The 6000-nt window shown below is 45.7% G+C and overlaps 1 protein-coding gene across 1 annotated transcript in view; it reads left to right on the top strand.

Annotated features, from left to right (window-relative positions):
* Positions 1-217: 217 nt before the first annotated feature.
* The window catches only part of LOC135054861 (oocyte zinc finger protein XlCOF29-like), a 69290-nt gene continuing 63507 nt past the window's right edge, over positions 218-6000 (top strand). The window contains exon 1 of the mRNA XM_063958265.1: positions 218-302. The gene's annotated coding sequence lies outside the window, so the exon portion shown is untranslated. The remainder of the gene's footprint in view (positions 303-6000) is intronic.

Raw genomic sequence — 6000 nt, 5'->3', positions numbered from 1 at the left:
CTCTATGCACACCCTATTAGCCCCATCCTCTCCAGTTCGTACTTTACTGTGGGGCACGCATCTTCTTACTAATACAAGGGGACAGAAACTACAACTCCCAAAACATCAGTAACCTTATATACACGTGATCCAATTTACAACCAATCAGAGCACAGCCCAGCTCCGAGAATGATAACGAGGACTGGATGGCAAAACCAGGAAGTGTCAGTGACACGCAAGCTCTGCCTTTCCGGTGCCTGACTTCCGGTCACTGAGCTAATGGGAAGCAGCAGCAGCAACACAGACGGAAGAGACAGCTGCAGGTCAGTGCTGAATGCATCATGTAACCACCATGTACAGTGACTCAGGGCTGTCACAGGCTCTCCCCAGCGCTGTGTTACCCATGCCAGCCATTGCTCTCTGTATACACTGATTTATTTTCCTTCCAGTAGTGTCAGTCTTTTGTCTGTACAGATGTAAGTGCTCAGAGCCCCAGCATTGTATATATACTAAGCATCACACTGACCGCTGGTGCTGTCTCTGTGTGTGAATGGGGAGATATTGGGCAACACTGGGGGGAGGGGTTAGAGAAATACTTAAAAATGAATGAAGCAGACATCACTCTATGATCACACATTTTCTCCTGCTCTGATCTTCCATGTACAGTGTATAATGGGCGCTGGTCTGTGAGACAGATATTTATGAATGACAGGTAGCCTGCAGATATACACTGCAATACTGGACATATAAAATGCAAGTTTTTCTATTCTGAAAGTACACATTTTAGTTATTATTAATAGTATTATTTTACTTGGCAAATACAGAAGTAGGATTGTTCATAACATGGGATACTCTGAATCTTGTCTGATTCTGACATCAGGTGGATTGTATGAAAACATTGGGGGTGATTCCGAGTTGTTCGCTCGCTAGCTGCTTTTAGCAGCATTGCACACGCTAGGCCGCCGCCCTCTGGGAGTGTATCTTAGCATAGCAGAATTGCAAACGAAAGATTAGCAAAACTGCTACTAAATAATTGCTTGCAGTTTCTGAGTAGCTCCAGACCTACTCACAGATTGCGATCAGCTCAGTCCGTTTAGTTCCTGGTTTACGTCACAAACACGCCCTACGTTCGGCCAGCCACTCCTCTGTTTCTCCAGACACTCCCGCGTTTTTCCCTGACACGCCTGCGTTTTTAGCACACTCCCGGAAAACGCTCAGTTACCACCCAGAAATGCCCCTTTCCTGTCAATCATTTACCGATCAGCAGTGCGACTGAAAATCGTCGCTCGAACACCAGCAAATCTACTAAGTTTTGTGTTAAATAACTTAGTGCATGCGCTCTGCGTACCATGCGCATGCGCAATTAGCAACAAATCGCAGCATAGCGAAACTTGGAAACGAGCGAACAACTCGGAATGACCCCCATAGAGAGGTATCCAATTGGGGGTGAGGTTGACCCGGCAAAAACTTGCGGACCCCATGCCCAATTTTGCTTTATCACGGGTATGCATGCTCCAGATCCCCGCGGTATCCAATTAAAAGAAAAATGCACACAGTGTTTTCCGCTTTGAGAACTCCACGGTGTGAAAAAAATAAGAATTTACTCACCGGTAATTCTATTTCTCGTAGTCCGTAGTAGATGCTGGGTACTCCGTAAGGACCATGGGGAATAGACAGGCTCCGCAGGAGACTGGGCACTCTTAAAAGAAAGATTAGGTACTATATCTGGTGTGCACTGGCTCCTCCCTCTATGCCCCTCCTCCAGACCTCAGTTAAGGAAACTGTGCCTTGGAAGAGCTGACATTACTAGGAAAGGATTTGGAATCCAGGGTAAGACTCATACCAGCCACACCAATCACACCGTACAACTTGTGATAACTATACCCAGTTAACAGTATGAATAACAACTGAGCCTCATGTAATAGATGGCTCATAACAATAACCCTTTAGTTAAGCAATAACTATATACACGTATTGCAGAAAGTCCGCACTTGGGACGGGCTCCCAGCATCCACTAAGGACTACGAGAAATAGAATTACCGGTGAGTAAATTCTTATTTCTCTGACGTCCTAGTGGATGCTGGGAACTCCGTAAGGACCATGGGGAATAGCGGGCTCCGAAGGAGGCTGGGCACTCTAGAAAGATTTATGACTACCTGGTGTGCACTGGCTCCTCCCACTATGACCCTCCTCCAAGCCTCAGTTAGATTTCGTGCCCGGCCGAGGTTGGATGCACACTAGGGGCTCTCCTGAGCCCTTAGAAAGAAAGTATAGTTTAGGTTTTTTATTTTCAGTGAGACCTGCTGGCAACAGGCTCACTGCAGCGAGGGACTAAGGGGAGAAGAAGCGAACTCGCCTGCTTGCAGCCGGATTGGGCTTCTTAGGCTACTGGACACCATTAGCTCCAGAGGGATCGACCGCAGGCCCAGTCCTTGGTGTTCGGTCCCGGAGCCGCGCCGCCGTCCCCCTTACAGAGCCAGAAGCAAGAAGAGGTCCGGAAAAACGGCGGCAGAAGACATCAGTCTTCACCAAGGTAGCGCACAGCACTGCAGCTGTGCGCCATTGCTCCTCATGCACACTTCACACTCCGGTCACTGAGGGTGCAGGGCGCTTGGGGGGGGCGCCCTGAGCAGCAATAAAAAACACCTTGGCTGGCAAAAATACCACAATATATAGCCCCAGAGGCTATATATGTGGTAAATACCCCTGCCAGAATCCTGGAAAAAGCGGGAGAATAGGCCGCGGAAAAGGGGCGGAGCTATCTCCCTCAGACACACTGGCGCCATTTCTCCTTCACAGATCCGCTGGAAGGAAGCTCCCTGGCTCTCCCCTGCAGTCTACACTTCAGAACAGGGTAAAAACAGAGAGGGGGGGCACTAAATTTAGGCGCAATATATAATATAAAAGCAGCTATAGGGGACATAACTCAGTTAGTCCCTGCATTATATAGCGCTCTGGTGTGTGCTGGCATACTCTGACTCTGTCCCCCCAAAGGGCTTTTGTGGGTCCTGTCCTCATTCGGAGCATTCCTTGTGTGTGTGCGGTGTGTCGGTACGGCTGTGTCGACATGTTTGATGAGGATAATGATGTGGAGGCGGAGCAGATGCCTTTAGAAGGGATGTCACCCCCTGCGGGGCAGACACCTGAGTGGATGGGCTTATGGAAAGTAATGAGTGCACGTATAGACTCCTTATATAAGAAAATCGACGACATGCCAAATGTGGGACAGCTGACTTCTCAGCTCGTGCCTGCCCAGGCGTCGCATGGGTCGTCAGGGGCTCTAAAACGCCCGCTACCTCAAGCAGACCCAGATGTCGACACTGATACTGATAAAGCTAAATATTTATCTTATATATTACCCTTTAAGAGGTCTAAGAACACTGTACGCTATCTACGTAAGAAGTACCGTAAGGGTACGCAAGTTGCGTAACGATCGCTCAACCGTAGTCGAGACGCTCAAGCGTCACGTTCGCTTACGGCCCAGAGATCACAGGCAGGCACGCTATTGCAGACGCTTATAACGTTAAACCTTTATATCTATACCTTTAACAACGAAATATACAGTAAACCTTAGTGTGGTGATAGAGTGTAAATGCAACCTGGTGTAACCTGATTAACTACAAAGCTGCTTGGGCGTCACCGACGCTCAGGGAATACTTAACACTATAAGAAATACACAGATACCTGGGCTTAGGGTCCAAAACCTATTGTATGTATTATGACTATTATACTTGCAAAAGAATCACATTACAAAGCATACACTACAATATAACATAGACTAACTAACCAAATAACTACACAGGAAATACCATACAATACAATACAATACAATCAGGGGAAAATAAGGGAAAAAGAGAGGAGAGAGAGATGGCTTACAATAACATCAAGACAATATGATTGCGGAGAAAACTTACGCACAAAGGGAAACGATCGCAAGCGCCTCTGGACATCCAGCTCCCGATTATCAGCAATGAGAACCGTTTGAAGAGAAGTGAGTCCTGGATGCCACAGGCTTGTCTTATTTATGCTCCACACACAATACAATTCAATGGTCCCTACAATCTCATTGTTCATTGGACACAGGAATTCGGCTTTGCATTATAACAAAAGGTCATAGGTTGATTCATACAGGTGGGCTGTGACTGTTTCCAACTGTTCAGGTGGGTGGGATACTGGGTTTCCCGCCGCATGACTAAGTAAGAACAAATAATAGTAAATGGACATAAACTTCTTATGTCCATAACTATTCGCACGAGCGACTAATCCGCTCCAAACCAACACCGGAATATTGCTATTTAAATACTCTTCCGATGGGTACCAAACACCACTGTATGACCCCTGTTAGACCCTTCGTACAATACAAAGAGGGATCTCTCTGTTCAGGAACATGCTATGTTAACTAAACTTTCAGAATCTATCAAAGGGACCATGATCTACAAAATACATTATTAGTGAAAATATGTAACGAATGAGTCGCACGCTACGATTACATAAACTCTACCGTAAATACGCATACCGTGCGCCTGCGGGTGCCCGCGACTGTGAGTATGCGCACACACGGGAGAGCGTACGCATGCGCAGAGCGGACCAGTATGAGGTGCAAATATGGCAGTGTGCATAGAGATATTTTTCTGACTTTGACAGTCCACCCTTTGGCAGTCAATAATAACTGCCACCTTCTAAAACATTTCAAAAGGAGAAAAATATATGTCAGGGGTTAATTCATTTCCATGGTTGGGTAAGGGAAGAGAGAGAGGAGTAGGTGTGAAGAGGGTATGACCTAGTGAGATAGTAGAAGCATGTGTGTATGAGTCCATGTTTGGGGGGTCATGTATCATCGTGCCGTACGTGTTGTAAATCAAGCTTCGAGGTATTGCGAAGTATACATGTGAATTCCTTCTTATCCCGTGGTACGGGTCTGTGGATGGGCTGTCAAACTTTACCGAGCTCTTTTCGGCTTTGGTTGTAACAAAATGGGGGAGCACATTTTAGTTGATGATACATGAATAGGGGAGGTATGTGGTTGCTGATATCTGTGCCTGTATTCCCTATCGACTATGTGTGTTATTACCTGAGGGTTGTAGAGATGAAGATAAAGAACACTTATGGAAAATGCAGTGGTATTCTATGTCAGGTTAATGTACATCTGTCGGTTGAAGTTTTGTTCGGTATCAGTTGAAAGTCGTCTTCTTTGCGCTGTTTTGCCCATTAGGTGCGAGCAAAAAGCTTTGTCAATGCCATTAGATTTACAAAAAAAAATGTTGGGCTAGCGTAAGTTTAAGAATTCTAGGGAAACTGGGGATCCATGGCAAAGTTCATCAAATGTCCGTATCTACAGTGGTCAAAACTTCTTCTTTGGTCAATCCGTTGTCTGTATATCGGCTCATCAAATTCCTCGTCCAAGTTGGTCTTTTTACCTTGGAGGAAACGGAAAAACAGGTGAAAGAAACGGACCGTAGAAATCGCATTTTCATCACATCATTGTTTCTACATTTGGGTCGTAAATCAAGTCCATTGGAATTACAGTTTCCTCACTCCTTAAACTCATTACCCTTGTACGATGTTTGCACTTCATTAAAGCCTGACCGCATCTAAATATCAATCCAATCGATATGACAACACCTAAGATACATAGGAGAAACTTCCCAACATCCATTATGACTCCTTGAGCCCAGTCTCCTAAACCAGAGAACCAATTTCGCGGGTTCAACCATGACACCCAACCAGTCAGCTCATTGCCTACAGCAGCAAGAGTGAGATTGTGTTTTCGGCGAAATTCCCACTTCAATTGGAGAATATCGTCCATCTTTTGGTCTATGACCTCGACCGGATCCTCGGTGCTATTCGTGATATACGTGCAACACTTCACGCCATACTGTGTTGCCAATGTAACACAATATCCGCCTGTCACTGCTGTGAGGTAATTAAGAACCATTCTATGCTGCACCAGTTCTGTTTTATAAGCTTGAAGTTCCCTTCCAGTATATCTAAACGTGTTATCATACATTTCAGTGATATTAT

The sequence above is a fragment of the Pseudophryne corroboree genome, chromosome 3 (assembly GCF_028390025.1).
Source record: "Pseudophryne corroboree isolate aPseCor3 chromosome 3, aPseCor3.hap2, whole genome shotgun sequence".
NCBI lineage: Eukaryota > Metazoa > Chordata > Amphibia > Anura > Myobatrachidae > Pseudophryne > Pseudophryne corroboree.
This window is presented reverse-complemented; position numbering and strand designations above follow the sequence as displayed.